This window comes from Xenopus laevis, chromosome 6L, assembly GCF_017654675.1.
Source record: "Xenopus laevis strain J_2021 chromosome 6L, Xenopus_laevis_v10.1, whole genome shotgun sequence".
NCBI lineage: Eukaryota > Metazoa > Chordata > Amphibia > Anura > Pipidae > Xenopus > Xenopus laevis.
The window spans coordinates 143,434,097-143,459,344 of NC_054381.1; the positions used below are offsets into that span (position 1 = coordinate 143,434,097).

General features: G+C 39.2%; 1 protein-coding gene across 3 annotated transcripts in view; it reads left to right on the top strand.

Annotated features, from left to right (window-relative positions):
* Positions 1-6,674: 6,674 nt before the first annotated feature.
* Positions 6,675-25,248, top strand: part of oxr1.L (oxidation resistance 1 L homeolog) — a 308,951-nt gene continuing 290,377 nt past the window's right edge. For 2 of the 3 annotated variants that reach the window (XM_041565208.1, XM_041565209.1), the window contains exon 1: positions 6,675-6,810. The gene's annotated coding sequence lies outside the window, so the exon portion shown is untranslated. The remainder of the gene's footprint in view (positions 6,811-25,248) is intronic. The other variant, XM_041565210.1, reaches the window with a different exon arrangement.

A 25,248-nucleotide genomic window follows, 5' to 3' on the forward strand; every position in this document is an offset into this window, starting at 1 on the left:
GGAGCGACACTGTGACAGAGGCAGCAGTGGCAGAGTAGCTGCTGGCGCACTGGTGACAGAGGCAGTGGAGTAGCTGCGGCAGTCGGCACTGGTGACAGAGGCAGTGGAGTAGCTGCCGGCACTGGTGACAGAGGCAGACAGTTTATTAACTGGTGTGACAGAGGCAGTGGAGTAGCTGCCGGCACTGGTGACAGAGGCAGTGGAGTGACTGCCGGTACTGGTGACAGAGGCAGACAGTTTATTAACTGGTGTGACAGAGGCAGTGGAGTAGCTGCTGGCACTGGTGACACAGAGGCAGTGGAGTAGCTGCTGGCAGTCGGCACTGGTGACAGAGGCAGTGGAGTAGCTGCCGGCACTGGTGACAGAGGCAGACAGTTTATTAACTGGTGTGACAGAGGCAGTGGAGTAGCTGCTGGCAGTCGGCACTGGTGACAGAGGCAGTGGAGTAGCTGCCGGCACTGGTGACAGAGGCAGTGGAGTAGCTGCCGGTACTGGTGACAGAGGCAGACAGTTTATTAACTGGTGTGACAGAGGCAGTGGAGTAGCTGCCGGCACTGGTGACAGAGGCAGTGGAGTAGCTGCCGGCACTGGTGACAGAGGCAGACAGTTTATTAACTGGTGTGACAGAGGCAGTGGAGTAGCTGCTGGCACTGGCGACACAGAGGCAGTGGAGTAGCTGCTGGCAGTCGGCACTGGTGACAGAGGCAGTGGAGTAGCTGCCGGCAGTCGGCACTGGTGACAGAGGCAGTGGAGTAGCTGCCGGCACTGGTGACAGAGGCAGACAGTTTATTAACTGGTGTGACAGAGGCAGTGGAGTAGCTGCCGGCACTGGTGACAGAGGCAGTGGAGTGGCTGCCGGTACTGGTGACAGAGGCAGACAGTTTATTAACTGGTGTGACAGAGGCAGTGGAGTAGCTGCTGGCACTGGTGACACAGAGGCAGTGGAGTAGCTGCTGGCAGTCGGCACTGGTGACAGAGGCAGTGGAGTAGCTGCCGGCACTGGTGACAGAGGCAGTGGAGTAGCTGCCGGTACTGGTGACAGAGGCAGACAGTTTATTAACTGGTGTGACAGAGGCAGTGGAGTAGCTGCTGGCAGTGGTTGTGCTAGTTTAGTAGCTGTATCTCCAAATGGTGCCCCTGATGGCTTCAGCAGAGAGATGTAGTGAGGAACAACACACTGTATGAACAGTCTTGAGGAGATTTAACTGAGGAGAAAGGGCGCAATGGAATATACAGACGTTCAGTGGGCGGATTAGTTTGCTTTGACCCTTGTGACCTGAATGGTGCGTGTTGATTGGGCAGCGCGGTGCCACCCACGCAGGTACACAACCGGTTCCCCTCCTAGAGTGACGCTAGCGCCGCCATTAGACAAACTTGCAAAGGAGTAGCAAGATGGCCGACGCTTATACAGACTTTAGTGGGCGGATGACAAACTCGCAGAGGAGTAGCAAGATGGCCGACGCTTATACAGACTTTAGTGGGCGGATTTGGCAGTGGGCAGATGACAAAGTCGCAGAGGAGTAGCAAGATGGCCGACGCTTATACAGACTTTCGTACAGGTACGCAACCGGTTCCCCTAGTGTGACGGTGAGCGCATCTGCCTCCCTAGATCCTAACCTTCCAGCGGTCGCCGCCTGAGTGAGCAGGAAAGAAGAGGCGGCGGGAGGCAGAAGGAGATGGTGAGCGCATCTGCCTCCCTAGATCCTAAACTTCCAGCTCATCTGCCTCCCCGATCCTAACCTGTTCTGATCCTAACCTTCCAGCACATCTGCTAATCGAAGGCCGCATCTATGTCTTTCGGCTGAAGTTGCGCGCGCATCTCATAGATCCTAACCGAAGTTGCATGCGCATCTGCCTCCCCTCCACTCGGGACATAGATAGGCCTTCGATTAGTATATAGGATATCAACCACTTGCTCCAGCACATGTAGCCGCACAGCTGTTATCTTTCAATCAGAACATATGTATATATTGATTTGCCAGTGTGCCTGATCTCCTCTTGTTGCTTCAGACCAAAGGCGTAACTAGAATTGCCTGCGTCCTACATCAGCATTGTTAAGGGTCCCCATAAACCTCATGGATAGATTTAGGGGGTTATTTATTAAAGTCAATGGGGCAAATTCACTAAGATTCGTAGTTGCGCCAGGCATAACTTCGCCGCACTTCTCCAGGCGTAATTTCGCCATCGCTTTGCAAATTCACTAAAATCCAAAGTTGCGCTCAGGGGTAGCGTAAGGTTGCGAAGATGCGCTAGCGTTGATTCGCTAAGCGAAGAGAAGTTACGCTAGCGATGGTTAATTTGCATACGGCACCAAATTCAAATTTTAATGGGGGAATATGTAGCAGCACTACAAATGCCTGGGAAACCTTCAAAACATCAAATAAAATGTTTATTTTGCCCTACACATGTGCCCACTGTATAGTTAAGTTGCCATGAGTTAGGAAATGTAGGGGGGAAGGAGAGGAGCCCCAAAAAATGTTTCGATCTTTTTCAGCCTATCACCCATAATATAGAAAAAACACCAGCGTTTTTTGGGACTTAGAAAAAATTTGAACTTTTTTTGAAGAAATCCCTATCTACTCTATTGCGCTTCGCCTGGTCTGAGGTGGCGAAGGAAGTCTAGCGTAAAAGGTATCGTTCACAACAATGCGCGCGTTAGTGAATTTGCGTATGTTACGTCCGTTGTGCAAATTCGCCAGGCGTAAGGGTGCGAAGTTACACTAGCGAAGTTACACCAGCGTCCGTTAGTGAATTTGCGAAGTAACAAAAATGGTCAACGCTAGCGAATTGACGCTAGCGTTAGGTGCTTCGGCACATTGTGAATTTGCCCCAAAATGTATCTCAATATTTTCTGCTACAAACTCTCGGGTTTTTTTTCGCTTATTTATTACCCAGCGCACATCAAAAAATCATTGGGATTTCTCCATTTGACTTATATGCCACCTCGACAGGTCCGAGATGCCGGATTTTCTGATTCGGACTTTTCCATCCTCGGGGTTTAATAAATTCCGAAAAATTCTTAATTTTTTAAAAGCCTGATTTTATAAAAGAAAATGATGAATTTTTTCTTGATTTTTGCATTCAGAGTTTAGTAAATAACCCCCTTACTGCACTAGCTAAACTAGTTATTTACTAAACTCTGAATGCAAATATAAGGTGGCATATAAGTCAATTTGAAAAGCCTCAATGATTTTTTGATGTGTGCTGCGTTTCGTGCAATACCCCAAAAATCTGAGTTTTCGGGTGAAAAATCCGGAAAAAATTTGAAAACATGATAAAAAATCTGAAAAAAAACTTGAAAATTGCATTTTTTCCCACAACCCAAATTTTTCTGGAAATTTAATAATAAATAAGCATAAAAAACCAGAGCGGAAATGATCGGAGTTTGTAGCAGAAAACATTGAGATAATTTCGGACTTTGATAAATAACCCCCTAAAAGTATTCAATAGTCAGGACCCAACAGGCCCCTCGGCACTACCTGCACTCTCCTTTTTTTTTTACCAAACTATAGGTGTGGGATCAGTTATCCGGAACCCCATTATACAGGAAGCTCCAAATAAAGAGAAGGCTGTCTCCCATAGACTCCATCATAATTAATTAATTTAAAATTAAATTTTTCTCTTTAATAATAAAATAGTACATTGTACTTGATTCCAGCTAAGATATAATTAATCCTTATTAGAGGCAAAACAATCCAATTGTTTTTTTTTTAATATTTGAATTATTTTTCAGCAGACAGCGTATTGAGATCCAAATTACAAAAAGATACCTTATCTGGAATCTTTTTCAGGTCATAGATCCTCACCTCATACCTACTATCCTTATATACAGTCGATCAGCAGTGACCACATTATGCCTTATCCTTATATACAGTACCACAGCATCAGATACATTATCCCTTATCCTTATATACAGTATCACAGCAGCAGATACATGATCCCTTATCCTTATATACAGTACCACAGCATCAGATACATTATCCCTTATCCTTATGTACAGTATCACAGCATCAGATACATTATCCCTTATCCTTATATACAGTATCACAGCAGCAGATACATGATCCCTTATCCTTATATACAGTATCACAGCAGCAGTCACATTATTCCTTTTTCATTCTATTACAGTATAACAACAGCAAGCATATTATAACAATACAGGTCTATTACACTCACATAGACTCCAGCAACTATATTATTTACATTTCTATCAATATTTATGTTACAGAGCTGTCAAAACATTTCCATCCTGGCCTCTCCCTCACCTTTTTTTCTGTGTACAAGCAGTGCTTACTGTTGTTCTCTTTCACCCACCTTCATAACTGTAAACGCTACTCCAGGTGTGTCCAAACTTTTGGCTCGCCGGGCCACTTTGGAAAAATATCTGGGGCCACACATGAAATAAACAAACACGTTTGATTTGTAAAAGTAAAGGAAATACACATAAAAGAACTACATTACCAGTTGGATAACCAGTTGGAGCTATACACTGGAATATGGGACACCTGGATATTAAATAGACTTATTATTATATTATTATTACTAATTGGGCAATGGGCAGAGTCCCTCCTCCTCCTATATCCTTTGCGACATGACGTTTCCTTGGGAACCAAGCTGGGCCGCATTCATATGCATCCTGGGCCGCATGTGGCCCTCGGGCAATAGTTTGGACACCCCTGCTCTACTCAGCTGGGGAAACTAAAGACAGGGGCTGGCTGTGTTGGTGCAGAACGGACTTTACATTACAAGACTGGGACATTTCCCTGGTTCCCAGCCATCATAGTAGAATAATATTAATAAACAGTCATATTCTATTGTTAGGTATGGGACCTGTTATCCGGAATGCTCGGGATCTGAGGTTTTCTGGAAAAGGGATCTTTCTGTAAATCATCATACCTTAAAGGGGTGGTTCACATTTAAGGTAACTTTTAGTATGTTATAGAATGGCCATTTCTAATCAACTTTTCCATTGGTTTTCATTATTTATTTTTTATAGTTATTTGCCTTTTTCTTCTGACTCTTTGCAGCTTTCAAATGACCCCTTATAAAAAGCAAATGCTCTGCTAATTTTCATTGCTCATCTTTGTATTCGGGCCTCTCCTATTTATATCCTGTCTCTTATTCAAATCAATGCATGGTTGCTAGGGTAATTTGGACCCTAGCTACCAGATTGCTTTTCATGCAAATTGGAGAACTGCTGAATAAAACACTAAATAACTCAAAAACCGTAAGGAATAAAAATTTAAAACCAATTGCAAATTCTCTCAGAATATCACTCCTTATATCATACTTAAAGTTATCTCAAAGGTGAAAAACCCCTTGAAGTCTACTAAAAAATACTATATTAAATATTCAATAAACCCAATAGTATTGTTTTGCCTCCAATAAGGATGTATTATAGGATAGGATCAAGTAGAAGATACTGTATTATTAGATACTGTAAATCATTTTAAAAAAAGTAATTTAATTAATTAAATGGAGTGGAGATGGCCATCCCGTAATTCAGAGCTTTCTGGATAATGGGTTTCTGGATAATGGATGCCTATATAAGGATAAGGAAAGCTGCTGTTGTCGATCTGCAGTTCCCAGCGTACCGGCAGCAGCAAAAGGTTGGGAGTTATAATTCATCAATAGATGAAGATTGAAGACCTCTGCCCTGGGTTGTTGCTAGAATTACCCTTAGCAGGTAGGTTGTCCCTGGGAGAAGTATAAAGGAGATATCTGTATGGTGATACAGGATATCCATTCTTTTTTACACAGGTATTGAATCTGTTATCCAGAATGCTTGGGACCTTGGGTTTTCCAGATAATGGATCTTTTTGTAATTTGGATAAGTCTACTAGAAAAAAAATGTAAATATTAAATAAACCCAATAGGCTGGTTTTGCTTCCAATAAGGATTAATTATATCTTAGTTGGGATCAAGTACAAACTACTGTTTATTATTACAGAGAAAAAGGAAATCATTTTTAAAAAAAATTTGAATTATTTGGATAAAATGGAGTCTATGGGAGATGGCCATCTAATTCGGAGCTTTCTGGATAACGGATTTCCGGATAACAGAACCCATACCGGTACTTGATTCCAGCTAAGATATAATTAATCCTTATCAGAGGCAACACAATCCAACTGGGTTCATATAATGTTTTTTTTTTTAATATTTAATTTGTTTTTATTGTAACAAACAATAAAAAGCAATAAGTTACAACATGTATTCAACTGCATGCTTCATATAATGTTTTTGATTATTTTTTAGCAGACACAATGACGGAAAGTTCCCTTATCTGGAGAACCCCAGGTCCCAAGCATTCTGGATAGTTGGTCCCATACTGGCTGTAAGATGCCATGGTAACTATCACATAACAGATCCCATACCTGTATTATAATAATAATAATAATAATACAGTCACATTATTTCTTTCTTTCTCATTGGCGAATGATGTAACTATCCCTTTCACAAGGGGTTAAATAGGGTGCCATTAATTCAGGTTATTCTGGCGATTTTCTTGCCAGGCAGACAGGTTACTGTTCCTTTAAGTTACAGCTGTGCCTTTAGCAGGTGCTATTTATAGCCAGCCTCTGTGGTAGAATCCAGATTACCCCTGCTCGCTGCAATGGTCTTGGTAGTTCCCAGACTGAGAAGGTCAGGCAACTGAGCATGTCTACTAGAGGTGCTGCTTAGTGCAGGCAGGGATGTGCTTGCTCCTTCCATCCGGCCAATGATAAAGTCCCTGAGCAGCAGCAGTAGCAATAACAGTATCAGCAGCAGCAGCAGCAAAGGCAGAGTGCCTGGGATACTGCCTCGTCACCAGTAAGTTGAATTTCTATCTTATTTTGCTCATTCACTAATATCATAATAATGAAACTGTGCTGTGCATGGGACAGGGAAGGGGGGGAGAAGGCAGATCTATAGCAAGACATTCTGCTTTCTACTGCATCTCCAGTGTAAGGCAGACGGAGAGGAATTGTGTCCTCTTGCGGTTGCTGAACTACAACTCCCAGCAGCCTTTGTTAATAAAAAAAAGCAGCTTGAACGTGCTGCTTACCTTCACTGCACCCAAGAGCGGCAGTATCTAGACGGCTGCTGGATATCGCCAGGAGTTTAGCAGATAAGCAGGTTATTGCTATCACTTGTTAGTTAGCTCTGTGGTCGATATCATTTGGCATGAGGAGCCAGCACACAGGATTCTGTAGCCGGCGGAAGGGATCAATTGCCTCCTTTGATATTCTAGCGGATAAGAGTCACTCCTGCCCCTGTGCTGCTTATTCTCATTCAGATCAGCCTACTGAAATATGTATTATCTGTTGAGATGACTACACAGCTCCTATTGTTCCGCAGTCATTGTACAGCACAGTCATTAGGGCTACGCTATAGCCCAGGCTTTTAACCACTCTATCCGGGGACGACATCACTGGGGGAATTTGTTTTCAAAATTAGTGTGACAGCAGCCTCGTTCCAGCAGGATCAGCCCATGGATAGGATCAGCACAGCATGCACCTAGATACCGCTTCTGAATTGTAAATACGAAAGATTATTATCACCATCACAAATATGCCTAGAGAAAAAGGGAAAAAAAAAAGCTTTGGTTAGGATTACAGTTTACAGACTCAACTTATGGCACTGCTGCGTTAAGTGCTTCTCTCTTTCCTACGTGAAAGTTTATAAACATGACTATACCTTTCATTGTATTCATATTAATACCTTGCCCTCTCTGTTATTGTTTTAAATTACCAGGGTTAATATATTTTTAGAAGAAAGTACAGGTGTGGGATCGGTTATCCGGAAACCCGTTATCCAGAAAGCTCTGAATTACCATCTCCCATAGACTCCATTTGATTGAAAATGTATGTTTAAAAATGATTTCCTTTTTCTGTGTAATAATAAAACAGTAGCTTGTACTTGATCCCAACTAAGATATAATTAATCCTTATTGGAGGCAAAACCAGCCTATTGGGTTTATTTAATGTTTACATGATTTTCTAGTAAATTCCAAATTACGGAAAGAGCTGTTATCCGGAAAACCCCAGGTCCCAAGCATTCTGAATGACAGGTCCCAAACCTGTACTTGATCCCAACTAAGATATAATTAATCCTTATTGGAAGCAAAACCAGCCTATTGGGTTTACGTTATTTTTTTTTTATAGACTTAAGGTATGAAGATCCAAATAATAAAAAAAGTTCTCTTATCCAGGAAACCTCAGGTCCTGAGCATTCTGGATAACAGGTCCCATACCTGTACCTTTGTGTTCATTTGAATAAAGATGTAGAACATGAGTTAAAATGTTGCATGCTTGTTGTTCAGTAAAGTGATTTTATGTCCTGGGTGTAGTTAATATAAATATAATAAGGCCAGTAGATATGTTTAATAAACCCAGTGTGCCTATTTCTTTAATTGCAAGCATTTAACAGGATACCCACCTTTAGGAAACCTGAATTAGTGATAATACTGGTATGGGATCCGCTAATTATGAATTACGGGAAGGCTGTTTTCCATAGACTCCATTTTATCCAAATAATCCACATTTTTTTAAAAAACTATTTTTCTCTGTAATAATAAAACAGTACCTTGTACTTGATCCCAACTAAGATAACATGATTCCATAGTGGATATTGGGTTTATTTTATGTTTAAATGATTTTCCAGTCGACTTAATGTATGAAGAGCCAAATCACAGAAAAATCCCTTATTCGGAAAAGCCCAGGTCCCGAGCATTCTGGATAACAGGTCCCATACCTGTATAGTACAAAGTCCTTAGGTCTCACACCAAGCAGGGCTGCCTTTAATTGTGCTAGGATAGGAATCAAAATATATTTCGGGGGCTTGATTATTTATATAAAGTACGGTAATGGCAATCAGACCGACAAAGTTTAGTTGGATTTGTTCATCCGTCTCCATACAGGGATACAGGGTAATGCTTCAGCTGCTGGTGGTATGGGACCTGTTATCCAGAATGCTCGAGACCTGTGGTTTTCCGAGTAAGGGGTCTTCCCATAATTTCTCTATACCTTAAGTGTGCTAAAAATGTATTTAAACATTAATTAAACCCAACAGACTATCTTGCTTCCAGTGAGGATTATTTATATCTTAGTTTAGCTGTCTGGGTAACGGGTTGGGTTTACAAATAACGGATCCCTAACTTGTATTTCTTGCCTTTGGCTATATTCTGCTTCAAGTTGGGAAGCAGCAGCTGACAATGATTTGGGTGCAGAGTGTTGTGCTGTAGAGTCTTCCAGTGATCGCATGTTACACGTCCAGTCACAGGACAATTAGAGGTGCCAGATCAATGCACGATAACAATGCTATAAGTTAAATAGTATATTGTCCTAAAATGTGTTATTGTTCTTGGACTGGATAACTTGCCCTTCATTTCAGCTTGCAGCCTATGTATATGAATAGCATGACCTTGTTCACGAAACAAAGCCTTTTCTTTCATTCCTATCCAATTTATCACACGTGCCCAACTCGCCAAGATTTATTTCTGTAGTTGTTTTCCCTGTATTTTGTAAAGCGATGATCAAAAAGGTCCGTTTTACTGATTTCCGTTCTTCCCAGCAGCGCGTCACATAGGAAACGGATTAATATCACGGGCTGAAAAGTCCACCAAAGAAAGTCTTTGTATATTATTAAACCTCAAGTAACAACATAGAGTATACAATAGAGTAATAAACCTTTATGTTCTTGATCGCATTACCAGGTCAATGTTCTGACTTTTGTTAAGGAGCTTATTGGGATGTGCTGAAATATGTTATTGCTACTGTATACAGGTATGGGATCCCTTATCTTGAAACCCATTATCCAGAAAGTTCCAAATTAGGAAAGCCCATCTCCCATAGACTCTATTATAATCAAATAATCACATTTTTTAAAAATGATTTCCTTTTTCCCTATAATAATAAAACATTACCTTTTAAGTGTTCCCAACTAAAATACGTTGATTCTCATTGGAAACAGAACCAGCCTATTGGGTTTATTTAATGTTTACATGATTTTCTAGTAGACTTAAGGTATGAAGATCCAAATTACGGAAAGATCCATTATCCAGAAACCCCCTGGTCCTGAGAATTCTGGATAACAGCTCCCGTACCTGTTTAATATAATTTCATAGTGGCTGGGGTTGACTTGAGCACCTGTATAGGGGAAGGTTTTCAGCATCCCAACTGTCTAAATGGAAGGAAAAAAGTATTTGTTTTGAACAGAAAAAAAGTCACTTTCCCATAGAATCATCTCCTAAGAATGAATGTGGCAATAGGAAACAGGTACGGGACCTGTTATCCATAATGCTGGGGACCAGGAGGTTTCCTGATAAAGGATCTTTCTGTAATTTGGATTGTCTACTGAAAAAATTATTTAAACATTATATAAATGCAACAGGCTGTTTTTGCTTAAAATAAGTATGTATTATATCTGAGATTGGATCAGGTACAAGGTACTGTTTTATTGTTACAGAGAAAAAAAGGAAATCATTTTTAAAAACGTGAATTATTTGATTATAATGGAGTCTATGGAAGATGGCCATCCCGTAATTCTGCGCCTTCTGGAAACCAGGTTTGCCGGATAACTAGAGGAAAATGTCAATTGGACACACAGCTAATGAAAAGATTTCTGTCAATTCAAATTTATCAGTTAGGAATTTTCCTAGTGTATGGCATATTGATCATACTGCCCTATCTCTGGAGTTTGCCATTCAATATGTGCAAATATATCGCTTTGTTAGACTGTCATACGGCATAGGTTCCTGTCCAGTCTATTTCGCTTCAGCCTTTTGCCAGGGTTTGCATCTTGTTTCAGTTCACATTAAAGATAAGAATATGGAATCTACTGCCTGTAATGGATTTTCTCTTTGTAGCAAGCCACAAGCTTCTCGAGTAGAAATACCCAACTAAGCACTTTTCAGAGCTCTGTCTAGCCGTGCACAAATTCATTTATTGTCTTGGAGTTTTGGGACTGCAAAACATTGTTTCATCCTAGTGTGTATGTATATTTTTATTTTTATTACGGTGCCACCGGGGTACAGCAGAGCTGAACATTCCTATAAAACATTTAGAATAATACAGGTAAGGAGACAAGGAAACACATTCTAAAGGTGCATATTAGGGGACGTTTAAAAGAGACATATTATTTAAGAAACAAGGATGTGCCAGTGCATTAAACTATTTTAGATATAGAAGGAATGTGCTTTCAAATGTTTTGTTTCTGATTTCTTTATTAAAAATTTCTGCAAAAACCCTACTAGTCCAGCCTATCTGTTCCACATCCGGCTGCCTCCTTTCCCAGGCTGTGCAGGCACTCAGCACAAAGCACTGTAGGGCAGGAACCAATCAGCAGCTAGCAGGACCTGATAGGGAACTGAAACCTGTCTTTGCTTGTGTGACTACAGGGCTGTGATTGGCTGTCCCCTTCATACTGTGCTTCTGGCAGGGACCATTAGGACACACCCACCCCTCATTTGAAACATTGACAGAGACCAGGGAACATCTATAGGGAGCTCCAGTAAAGGATCCATTTTTAAAGATGATATTAATTTATAACCAAATGTAAAACCAGCACCATATAGTATACATAATTGACTACAAAATTAGGTTTGTTTTTTTTGGGCCCCAGACTACTTAAATAGTAGGGTCCCAATTAAAAAAAGGCTTACCTATATAGTAGAACAGTTGACAACAACCCAATCTACCCAGGCCATGGCCGATTACAAACACTCCCGCAAGCCTCAATCTTTTTTGGTCCCTATATCAGACATTTGTTTTAGGATTCCACACCTGTCCCCTCTGGAAGTGACACTGGCTATCTTATGCAATAGTCAGTCTATTAAGAGGCCAGATATACTATAAAAGGTTGCATGTAGTTAGAAGGTGCACACCCAAATTACCAATAGTGAGGTGCTGATCCACAGGAGGAGGCCCATCAATGTCTCCAGAGAAAATGATACAAAATAAGTAAGGAGGGTTTGTAAAAAATTAGAAAAAGTGCATTTAAATCAAAAATATAGTACAGCATGCCCTATGCGTTTTGACCACAAGGTGGTCTTCATCAAGGAAAAAAATGATAAGATAAAAAGCATAAAGAGGTTGTAACGCATAGGGCATGCTGTAAATATGATATTTTGATTTAAATAAGCTTTTACAATTTTTTTACTGAGTCTGCAATTCTCCTTACTGATTTGGTATCATTTTCTATTTCTATTTTTTTTTTTAGATACTATAAAAGGATAACTGAAAAGTAAGTCTAATGTCAAAAATGATGCTTCGCATTACTCTAAACCCCAGCACTGAGGCCAGTGGGACAGATCCAAGCGGCAAAGATATTCTGGCGTCATTTTATGACAGTTTTAAATGCAACATATCCAGTACTGGACAACCGGATTACTTTTAAGTAGGGATGCACCGAATCCACTATTTTGGATTCATCCAAACCCACGAATCCTTCGCGAAAGATTCGGGCAAATACCAAATCCTAGGGGCCCATTTACTTAGCTCGAGTGAAGGAATAGAGGAAAAAAACTTCGAATTTCTAATGTTTTTTTTTTGGCTACTTCGACCATCGAATGGGCTACTTTGACCTTCAACTTCGACCTTCGACTTCGAACCGAACGTTTCGAACTAAAAATCATTCGACTATTTGACCATTCGATAGTCGAAGTACTGTCTCTTTAAGAAAAAACTTCGGCCCCCTAGTTCGCCACCTAAAAGCTACCGAAGTCAATGTTAGCCTATGGGGAAGGTCCCCATAGGCTTTGGTAGTTTTTTTTGGTCAAACAAAAAACCTTCAATCGATGGATTTAAAATCCTTCGAATCGAACGATTATTGCTAAATCATTCGACTTCGATATTCGAAGTCGAAGGATTTAAGTTCGACAGTCGAATATCGAGGGTTAATTAACCCTCAATATTTGACTTTAAGTAAATTTGCCCCCTAATTTGCATACGCAAATTAGGGGTGTGAAGGGGAAAACATTTTTACTTCCTTGTTTTGTGACAAAAAGTCTCACGATTTCCCTCCCTGCCCCTAATTTGCATATGCAAATTTGGATTTGGATTCGATTCGACCAGGCCGAATCCGGCTAAAAAAGGCCAAATCCTGGCCAAATCCTGGATTCTGTGCATCCCTACTTTTAAGCAATTCAGTGCATTAGCTGTTATTGCGATGTCATCACTACATGTATTGGATCTTCCTTGTTTCTGAATCTGTTTATTGCGCCTGAGCATCTGAAGCACATTGTGCTGACATCTCAATAACGGTGGGTTTATGCTGCTCAGACGTTACGGTTCTCCAGTGAGTATTTATGTTGCTAAACCTGTGTTTATACATAAACGTGACAATGTCTGTAACCATGGAAGATCCTGATATACGATTAGTGCTCAAATTGCTGGACACTGGCCATGAAATGTAACAGAGAAAAAGAGAAACGACTGCCACTGAAAAGTAATGTAATTACAAAAGGTTACTCTATACAAAAATGCAATTTCCCCCCCAAATTATATAAAGGTGCTCTATTTGTTCACTGCAAACCCTCATTATCACAATCAAAGAGACTATAACTTTTCTATCTCTGCCTGTGGTTAAGAACAATAGGATAGCTCTGTTTATAAACCAAAATAAGTAGACTAAGGGGCATATTTATTAAGGGTCGAATTCGAGTTGTTTTTTTTAAAAAAAAAAAAAAATCTAAATTCTATTTTCGAGATTTATCATATTCTGGCCCATTAAGAATTCGAATGGTGCAGTGACCAATTTGGAATTGTTTGTAGCCTTCCTGAGATTCAAGTTTTTTCTTCAGAGAAAATCGAGTTTGGTCGAATTCGATTTGAGTTTTCGAGTTGGTAAAATTAGTCAGAGTTTTACATATTCGATTGCATTAATAAATACTCAATATTCGAATTTTGAGTAAAATCAAATTCATGTGAGTTAAAAAAAAACACACATTTACACATTTACTAAGGGTCAAATATCGAGGTTTAATATCGAAGTAGAAGGATTTACCGCAAATACTTTGATCGAATCGAACGATTCAAAGGATTTTAATCCATCGATCGAAGGATTTTCCTTCGATCAAAAAAAGCAAAGAAAGCTTATGGGGAAGGTCCCCATAGGCTAACATTGATGCTTGGTAGAACGATTCGAACTAAAAATCGTTCGACTATTCGGCCATTCGATAGTCGAAGTACTGTCTCTTTAAAAAAAACTTTGCCAACTGAAACCTACCAAGGTACAATGTTAGCCTATGGGGAAGGTCCCCATAGGCTTTCTAGCAATTTTCTGATCGAAGGAATTTCGATCGATGGATTAAAATCCTTCGAATTATTCGATTCGAAGGATTTAATCGTTAGATCGAACGATTATTCCTTCGATCGAACGAATAACGGTAAATACTTCGACTTTGATATTCAAAGTCGAAGGATTTAACTTCGATAGTTGAATATCGAGGGTTAATTAACCCTTGATATTCGACCATTAGTAAATGTGCCCCTTAATGTTAGCTTTTAGCGGTGAACCTCCCTTTTAAGACTATTCCTTGTGGAGCAGCAGTTGGATGCCATAGGAAAGTAAACAAACTCCACTGCCCCCTATAGAATAACATTTTTTGTAGAAGGGAACAGCAACCATGAGACAGAGTGCAGCAAGATAGTACCCTCCATCTGTTGTTCTTCTGTATAGTTCAGCAAGAATTATACTTGATGGGTCTACATCAAGAGGCACATTTATGAAAGGTAGGATTTCGAATGCATGTGTTTTTATAAACTCCCATAAATTCGAAATGCGACAAATCGAAATTTATTATTGAAATCAAATTTTTAAAACTCAGATAAATTTAAACCCAAAAATTTCGAATCAAATTCGATCAAACTCGATACAAGTTTTTTCTCCAAAAAAAAAAGCGAATGTCAGGAATGCTGCAAACAGCTCCAAATTGATCCCTGGACCTCTCCCGTTGACTTAAACAGTAATTTGGCAAGTTTTAGGTGGCAAATAGTCACATTTTAATTTTTAAAGGGCCAGAGTATGATAAATCTCGAAAAATCAATTCAAATCCTAGTCAAATTTGACAGTTTTGACCATGAAAATTTTAAATTTGACCCTTAATAAATCTGCCCCATAGAGTATCTTACACAGGGCACTCTCAAGAGCCCCATCAATTGTTGTTCTATTATTGTTTGTAAGGTTTATAGTATAGTCTAAAGCATGTACTTGAAATTAAAAAAGATGGAAGAGCATGGGAAAGGAGGCGTACATTATGGGGCAGATTCACTAACTTCGAGTGAAGGATTCGAATGAAAAAAATTCGAATTTCGAAGTATTTTTTGGGTACTTCGACCATCGAATTGGTTAAATTCGTTCGAATTGGAACGAAATCGAACGAATCGAAGTAAAAATCGTTCGACTATTCGACTATTCGATAGTCGAAGTACTTTCCCTTTAAAAAAAACTTCGACCCCCTACTTCGGCAGATAAAACCTACCGAAGTCAATGTTAGCCTATGGGGAAGGTCCCCATAGGTTTGCTAACCTTTTTTTGATCGAAGGATTTTCCTTCGATCGTTGGATTAAAATCGTTCGAATCGTTCGATTCGAAGGATTTAATCGTTCGATCGAACGAAAAATCCTTCGATCGATCGATCGCAGGATTAGCGCTAAATCCTTCGACTTCGATATTCGAAGTCGAAGGATTTCAATTCGATGGTCGAATTTCGAAGTATTTTTAACTTCGAAATTCGACCCTTAATGAATCTGCCCCTATGGTTATTGAATATTAAACTGCCAAATATAAAAAGAATATCTATGAAGGAACCGGTTATGATTTTGAAGTCGAAAAGTAAGGATGTGAATGATGGATCTGCAGGATAAGCCTGGATTCACTGTCCCCAGGCAAGGATTTCAATTGGACCATTTCTTTGTCACCAGTTCCAGGGCAGGAATGTGATCGTATCAAGTGTTCCATACGTAGGGGAGAGATGTATCATATGGCAGCCAGTCTTTGGCTCTCCTTGGGATTCTGGGAGTCTTCATTTATATACATCTAGGGGGTTGGCAGTTGGCAATTGAATGATCAAAGCAGAGAAACAAATGTAGTCAGCAGAATCAGGGAAGGAGAGCAGAGGAAAAGAAAAAAAGAAAGCATAGCAATAGTGAATAGAGGGGTATGATAAATAAATATATATATATATATATATATATATATATATATATATATATATATATATATATATATATGCTCTGAATTGCAGAAAGGTCATCTCCCATTGACTCCATTTTATCCAAATAATCCAAATTTTTGAAATGATTTTAAATTTTCAAATTCTCTGTAATAATAAAGCTGTATGTTGAACTTGATCCATACTAAGGTACAATTAATCCCTTGGCCTCGGTAGGAACATTATTTACATTTTTCTTTAATTTTTGCTCCTATTTTTTATGTACAAGACAAAGCCTGAGTTGTACTTTGCACATTGTAGGATTTAAAATCTGAAATATTGAACCCTTTAATCATCTCACTGTGTATGTGCTTTCTATATTGTATTGATATAAATAAATATACTGTAACATAACTAATGTAGTATAATAAGGGGTTAATTTATCAAAGTACCAATTTACCATTATTTCAACTAAAAAAGTCAGACAACTTTGAATTGGCGATTGGACCTTATTTATCATAGGAAAACCTCTCTAAAATCAGTTTGAGCAAAAAATCTGAAAAAAATATTTTCCAGCCAAAAGTCATATTTCCCCACCAAAATGTCTGATTTTCCTGCCAATATCAGATTTTTAGCTGAAACTCATCGTGGACCACAATTAGGGATGTAGCGAACGTCGGAAAAAAAGTTCGCGAACATATTCGCGAACTTGCGCAAAAATGCGAGCGGTTCGCGAACGGTTCGCGAACCCCATAGACTTCAATGGGAAGGCGAACTTTAACATCTAGAAAAGACATTTCTGGCCAGAAAAATGATTTTAAAGTTGTTTAAAGGGTGCAACGACCTGGACAGTGGCATGCCAGAGGGGGATCAAGGGCAAAAATGTATCTGAAAAATCTGCCTGTGTGTGCTTGGAAGAGATAGTGTAGGGGGAGAGCTGTTAGTGATTTCAGGGACAGATGATAGTAAGTTTGCTGGCTAGTAATCTGCTTGATACTGCTCTGTATTGGAGGGACAGAAGTCTGCAGGGATTTGAGGGACATTTTAGCTTAGGTAGCTTTGCTGGCTAGTAATCTACTGTTCTCTTTAAACAACTGCCATACGTTGACCTTGTAGGCATTGTTTGGTGTTTTTTCTGGAGACGGTAATATTATGGATATTTAGACAGAATGTGAACAAGGTCACACAGCTCGATGGCGGGTTGAAGAAAACAGTGTGCAAATAATGCCTACAAGGCCAACGTATACACTACTACAGCGGTGGATACGGATTACGTAAAATATATTATGGCTGCTTGAAAAAAGTGACTCCGGTGTTTTTTCTGGAGACGGTAATATTATGGATATTTAGACAGAATGGGAACAAGGTCACACAGCTCGATGGCGGGTTGAAGAAAACAGTGTGCAAATAATGCCTACAAGGCCAACGTATACACTACTACAGCGGTGGATACGGATTACGTAAAATATATGAATGCTGCTTGAAAAAAGTGACTCCGGTGTTTTTTCTGGAGACGGTAATATTATGGATATTTAGACAGAATGGGAACAAGGTCACACAGCTCGATGGCGGGTTGAAGAAAACAGTGTGCAAATAATGCCTACAGGGCAAATAATGCCTAAAAGGTCAACTTATACACTACTACAGCGGTAGTAAAATAAAAAAAAGTAAAATAAAAAAAAAATGAATATTAAAAAAAAAAATTAAAGTTGGTGCTGCTGAACTACTAGGAGCAGCAGATTAGCACACCAGTCCCACTCCCCAACACTGCTAGACTAATAGCACTGGGCTCTTATAGTAGTAGTAGTAGTAAAACAACAAAAAAATAAATAAAAGCAGTCCTTACAAGGACTACTGTTATTGCAGCAGTCAGCAGATGAGATCAGAAGCAGGACAGCTGCCCACTGCAGCTACATACAGAGCACTGCAGTAGAAGGTAGATTACTAGCCAGCAAAGCTACCTAAGCTAAAATGTCCCTCAAACCCCTGCAGACTTCTGTCCCTCCAATAACAGAGCAGTATCAAAACGATTACTAGCCAGCAAACTTTCAACTGTCCCTGAAATCACTAACAGGCAGCAGCTCTCTCCCTACACTATCTCTTCAGCACACACAGGCAGAGTGAAAAAACGCTGCAGGGCTTCGGTTTTTATAGGGAAGGGGAGTGGTCCAGGGGAGAGCTTCCTGATTGGCTGCCATGTACCTGCTGGTCTGGGGTGAGAGGGCAAAAAAAAGCGCCAACAATGGCGAACCCAAAATGGCGAACGTCGCGCGACGTTCGCGAACTTCCGGCGAGCGCGAACACCCGATGTTCGCCGGCGAACAGTTCGCGACATCTCTAACCACAATATTGAAATGGGATTTTTGCAATTGACTTCTATAGGCCCCCGACAGCTTTATGATGGCAGATTTTCGGATTCAGGCGTTTTTCAGCCTCAGGGTATAATAAATTCAGGATATATCAGATTTTTTTTCTTGGTCAAATTTTTTTTGTGATTTTTGTATTCGGAGTTTGATAAATAACCGGCATAATGTAAATAGAAGTATGAAAACAAATAGAGAGAGAGGATAATGTATCCTCATTGTACAGGTATGGGATCCATTATCCGGAAACCCGTTATCCAGAAAACTCCGTATTACGGAAAGGCCGTCTCCCATAGACTCCATTTTATCCAAATAATCCAAATTTTTAAAATGTATTTTCTTTTTTCTCTGTAATAATAAAACAGTAGCTTGTACTTGTACTCCCAATTAAGATATAATTAATCCTAAATGGAGGCAAAACCAGCCTATTGGGTTTATTTAGGGGCAGATATATTAAGGGTCAAATAGTAAATTCGAATTTTCAAAAAATTTTTGGTGTCAACGTTCACATATCTGAATTTTAATCTCCTATTCGAATGCTAATTTGAATGTGAGATATATCACACCTCGACAATAGAAACAGGCCTAATTTGAATATTCAGCACCTAAAACCTGCCGAGTTCATGTACAAGTCAATGGCAGAGGTCCGTTGAGACATTTGGAGATGTTAATAGCCTTCCGGATATTCTATTATTTTTTCGAGAAAAATTCTTGAAATATGATCCGAATTTTCGGGTAGGAACTATTCGATCGAATATTAGAAATTCTAATTTTTTTCTTAAATAACCTCCCAGTCGAATTGTGAGTATATTCAAATTTATTAGAGTAAATTCGACCTTTGATTAATGGGCTTCCACATGTTTATATGATTTTCTAGTTGACTTAGGGACTAAAGATCCAAAATACAGAATTTGGTTATCCGGAAAACCCCAGGTCCCGAGCATTCTGGATTACAGGTGCCATACTTGTAGTATTGTATAAATGATATTTGGTACATGCAGTTTCCTCTTCGATTCCTGCTGTTCTGATTTTGGGCTGTCTGCACAGAATAATAGAAAGAAAGTCATGCAGTGTATGGCCCTTTTTATGGTAGCCTTCTATTAGGTCAAATACAAATACTGTCTATGGTCACCTTCGTGTCCCCACCTCCAAGGGAACACTTCTAACACAAGCTGTGATGCAACCAGTGAGTGCCATGCTTATTCTCCCTTAGTTCTGCAGGTATCGCTTCCCTTAAGTATTTTATTTTACAGCCCTATAAAATAAAGAACAAATGTGCCAGACATCTGACGTAGCAGTTCAATCACAGCAATATTAAAAGGATTAGAGGGTCCTACTCACGGGAGCTTACATTATTCCGCTTCTTTCCCAGCAGCGGCAAAACATCTCTTTTATTTCAAAATGAAAATCCTCATAATCAGATTTAGACAAGATCAGTTGAAATAGAAATGATGCATTTGCAATATTAATTTATGGTTGTGTCTAGTGATGGGCGAATTTGCGACGTTTCGCTTCGCCGAAAAATTCGCGAAACGGCGAAAAATTTGCGAAACTCGGTTTTGACGCCGGCGTCCGTTTTTTCGGAAATTTTTTTTTCCGTCGGCGAATTTGTGCCGCGAATTTATTCGCTGGCGGCGAAACGCGCAAATTCGCCGCAAATTCGCACCTGGCGAATAAATTCGCCCATCACCAGTTGTGTCCAGTGTCAGACTGGACTTGGCCCTGGGCCCACTAAAGACTATGACATCCAAGGAACAGCCAGTAGGATTGAACAAGGATTGGGAAATCAAATGTTATCTAGATACCTAATACAATTTTTTAAAAGGGTAAATTTTGTGATTTTTTTCTAAAAACTATAAGGAGAAGGATGTATTGAGAATGAGAGAAATCGCAAATTTATATTGGATCTATCTATCTATCTATCTATCTATCTATCTATATATATATATATAGAGAGGAAAAAGAAACAAGAGAAATTGGGTATTAAAAGATAAAGTAACACACTCCTATATTATTAAGCATGCAACAAATCCACTATTTTCGAATCGGAATCCTAATTTCCATATGCAAATTACAAGGAAGTAATTTGCATATGCAAAACAAAGAAGTAAAAAATCCCCTTCCCAGCCCTAATTTGCATATGCAAATTAGGGGTGGGAAGGGGAAACTTTTTCACTTCCTAGTTTTGTGACAAAAAGTCTCATAATTACCCTCCCCGCCCCTAATTTGCATATGCAAATTAGGATTTGGATACGGTTTGGCCAGGCAGAAGGATTCAGCCGTATCCTAATCCCGCTGAAAAAGGCCGAATCCTGGATTCGGTGCATTCCTATTGATTATATATTTAAAAAGAATTTTGAGAAAATTTCATAATCCGTTTGGTTGAGAACAATTTGTTTGAGAAATCAGGAAAAAATTATGAAAATCTGATTTTTTTCTTGCAAAGCAAATTTTTGGGAAAATTTTATAATAAATAAGCGTAAAAAAAAACACCGAGCGGATTTGATCGGAGTTTGTAGCAGAAAGTATTGAGATAAAATTGGACTTTGATAAATAACCCCCTAAATGTTCATGAGATGATATGTACTGCTTTCTATAAAGTTTGCCTTTGTTGTAACATGAAACTATGCTCTGAGGAAATGGCCCTTTGAGGTTACAAAACGCGTCAGCAGGTTGTTAATTTAAGCACTGTACCTTCTGCCATTACCCAACTGTCTTTTAATGGATGGAAATAAAGAAGGAATATTTTAACTCTGCGGCTGATCTGTGAGTATCTTGTACATCCAAGGACCATTCTATAAACTGACAAAATTTGATGGAAAAGTTGATGGACATTGTCTTACCATGGGGCCTTGGCTCAGAATGGTCTCTCTCATCCTTGGCTGTGTTGTGTTTATGTTTATGTGGAGCCGTTGAACACTGTGTCTAGAAAAAACTTGTATCTATGGGTATTTAGTCGGCTTGTTACTACATACTTTCTCTTCCTATACTGTTACTTGCCCATGTGAAACAGAATATTCATGTTAATGGTGAACTATAGAGGAAGCAGATCCTTTGGTCGTAGGGTCTCTCTTCCTCTCCAGCTGCTCACATATCTGGATATTCATTCACCCACAAATTTTCACAAGAGAACCTGTGTGAAGGAGAATCGGTGATGATGGAGGAGTTTTTTTTTAGTGACAGGGGACCTGGTGTGTTGTAGTTTTGCCACTGATTAACGTCCAGCCTTACTTCATATTAAACAAAGTCTTCAACCTGTTATACTACCTTACCCTATAATACCCTGTCTGTGTCTTTAGCCAGCTGGGCACATTGGCCACCAAAAAGCACAGCTGTGCAGTGGCTGATGATTAGACAAGCTGCCAGTCTGGCCAACAGAAGTTAATGGCATGGTGGGACTGTAAGGGGAGGGTGCAGATTGCCATCCTCCTTGACTTGGGTGCCATAACATCTTGGCCCTGCTCTGTTAATAAATCTGCTCCTACATACCAAAACTTCAAGTAAGTTATTATATCTAAATCTAAACAACCTTGTAATTATCATTATATATGTTATTTATGTTATTACATATGAATTAATGAGTATATATCATATCCCCTGATGAATAAATGAATGGTTCCTTGTACTGCTTGTCATCACTAACTACTTTGCACACAGATCAGAGCACCTAATCTGCTCCTTAATTATGACTTAATAAAACCAGTCTAGTAGAGGAGGAGGTGTGTGATCCTATGTGCAGTCTTATTTGCATGTCATTATAGGCTACGTATGTTATCCCCCCCTGTGCCCCTGCTCATTAATCACTTCCCCGCCCCCCATTACTGTCACCCATTGACTTCAATAGTTTATGCAAGGTGTAAATTAAAGCCATGCATTAATGGGCAGATGTATTACGGTTTTTAAGGTATTAAAAGTTTTTTGAGTTGTATTTTTTTTTGGTCAAAACTCACATTTTAAAAAAAAAAACTCCAATCATTTGAGTTCTTTTTAACAAAAAAACTAGAATATTTGAGATCTATTATACCTCAACCCTGGAAATAGCTTGAATCCAAAAATACCCCATCTAATACCTGTCGAGGTCATGTAGGAGTCAATGGCAGAGGTCCCTTGAACCATTTGAAGATGTTAACAGCCTGTTTGATGTTCAAGTTTTATTTGGAGGGTTTCTGCCCAAAAAGAATTTGAGCGATTCCAGTTTTTCATTGTGAGACTCGCAGGGGGTTATTTACTATTGCCAAAAACCCGAAAAATTCATTTTTTAAGTATCAAATCTGAATTTTTAGGTGGTTTTTTAAGTCCCAATTTATCTCATTATTTTCTGCTACAAAATTCTGATCAAATTTGCTTATTTATTATTACATTTTCCAAAAATTTGGTTTGCGGGAAAAAAATCTGATTTTCACTAATTTTTCAGACTTTTTCATCTGATTTTCACGATTTTCTTTGTAATTTTCACCTGAAAACTTCAAGGATTTTCAGATTCTGACTTTTCCATCCTTGGGGTTTAATAAATTCCGTAAAATTCGTAATTTTTGCATTTGGAGTTTAGTAAATAACCCCTTTAGTGTAAACAAATGAATCAATAATTTTTCGGAATTTATTATACCCCGAGGATTGAAAAAGTCAGAATCCGAAAATCCGGCATCTCAGACCTGTCGAGGTTGCATATAAGTCAATGGGAGAAGTCTCAAAGATTTTTTGATCTGCCATGGGTTTATTGCAATAATCCAAAGTTTTCGGGGTTTTCGAGCAAATATCCGGAAAAATCTGAGCTTTCGGGTGGAAATTCCGAAATATTCGTAAAATTAGTATTTTTTATGATTTTTTCGGATTTTTTCCTGCAAGCACAATTTTCGCGAAAGTGTATTAATAAATAAACCGAAAAAACCTGTGCGGATTTGCTCTGAGTTTTTTCAGAAAATATTGAGATAAATTCAGACTTTGATAAATAACCCCCGCAGGATTGGGTTTTTACAATACATGTTTTTTTCTTAAATAAGAAACCCTTCAGGTTTTGAGGTCATTTGAGTTCATTCGACGTAAAAAAGAATTTCAACACTGGATCTTTGATAAATAGCCACCTTTTAGTAATTAATCTGGCATACATTTTTTTTTTGTCCTTGTAGCATACTAGCCTAGTGTTTAGTGTCTGCCATATCTAATCCATATCGGCAGCTGTAATGATTGGGTCACACATATCACTAGCACATAATGCAATTAGTGATGGATCAATTTATTCGGCAGGCGCAAATTCGCGGCGAATAAATTTGCGAAACTGCCACGAAAATTTGCCAGCGAAAATTCGCCGGCGTCCGTCAAAAATGAGACGCTGGTGCCTTTCACGAATTTTTTGCAGTTTCTCGAATTTCGCAGGAGATTCGCAAATTTTTCCGCAAAGCGAAGGCCCCAAATTCGCCCATCACTAAATACAGGGGCCGATTCACAAAGGGTTGAATATCTAGGGTTAATTAACCCTCGATATTCGACTGGGAATTAAAATCCTTCGATTTAGAATATCGAAGTCGAAGGATTTTAGCGCAAATAGTGCAATCGAACGAGAAGGATTATTCCTTCGATCGAACAATAAAATCCTTCGAATCGAACGATTCGAAGGATTTTAATCCAACGATTGAAGGAATATCCTTCAATCAAAAAAAGTTAGCCAAGCCTATGGGGACCTTCCCCATAGGCTAACATTGAGTTCGGTAGCTTTTAGATGGTTAACTAGGGGGTCGAAGTTTTTTCTTAAAGAGACAGTACTTCGACTATCGAATGGTCGAACGATTTTTAGTTCGAATAGTTCGATTCAAAGTCGTAGTCGTAGTCGAAGGTCGTAGTAGCCCATTCGATGGTCGAAGTAGCCCAAAAAATACTTTGAAATTCGAATTTTTTTTACTTCGAATACTTCACTCGAAGTTAGTGAATTGGCCCCACAATGTGTCCATTAACACATTTTGGGTTCAACAACTACGGGGATGGCAGGGTGCTAAATGAAAAGACCGGGCAAAAAATGCTATATTTTTTGCACTTTGAGCCTTGCCCTTAATTGCAAATTCCTTATTGTGTATGTAATATTTATTTTCCTTGTAGTCCCTTAAATTTAAACAGCTCCTCCCAGAATACATGAATGGGAACAGTCACAATCTCACGCAATATGTATAAAATGAAGACAAGGAGCTGACATTCGAGGAAGGAAATACAACAACAGAGTCTTGTTATCATTCTTATTGCGTGTAGGTGCCATGACAGGGCTCAGCCCATTCTCTCTTTTCATCTCCCTCTGTGAGTGGTTGCTGGAGTCAGATTTACAGTACATAGAAACAACCAGGTACAGTACAATAGCCATAACTTGTAAGGTCTCATATATCAATGTTGTCACTGATGTTGTTGTCAAATCTGACCTTGTTGACCAGCCACACTAAGAAGCAGAAAAGACATCAAGGTAAAAATATCATAGTTCTCCCATTCTCTTTTCAAGCCCCTTTCAGTAGATCTCAAGACACCGTCAACAAACAGCTTGTCTAAATCACCCTTCTGTTTTATTCTTTTCATTCAGATATTTATTCTGTTAAGGTTACATAAGAAACAGTTGTTTTTTTTAAACATAGTAATATAAATTCTCTTATAAATCAATATAATATTTCAGTTATATTTTCCATGGAACAGAATGCTAACAATGCTAGATAGCTATAGATGTAGATCATAATGGGACAAGATCACTAAACGTAGACCCCACATACGTAAAGTATGGGC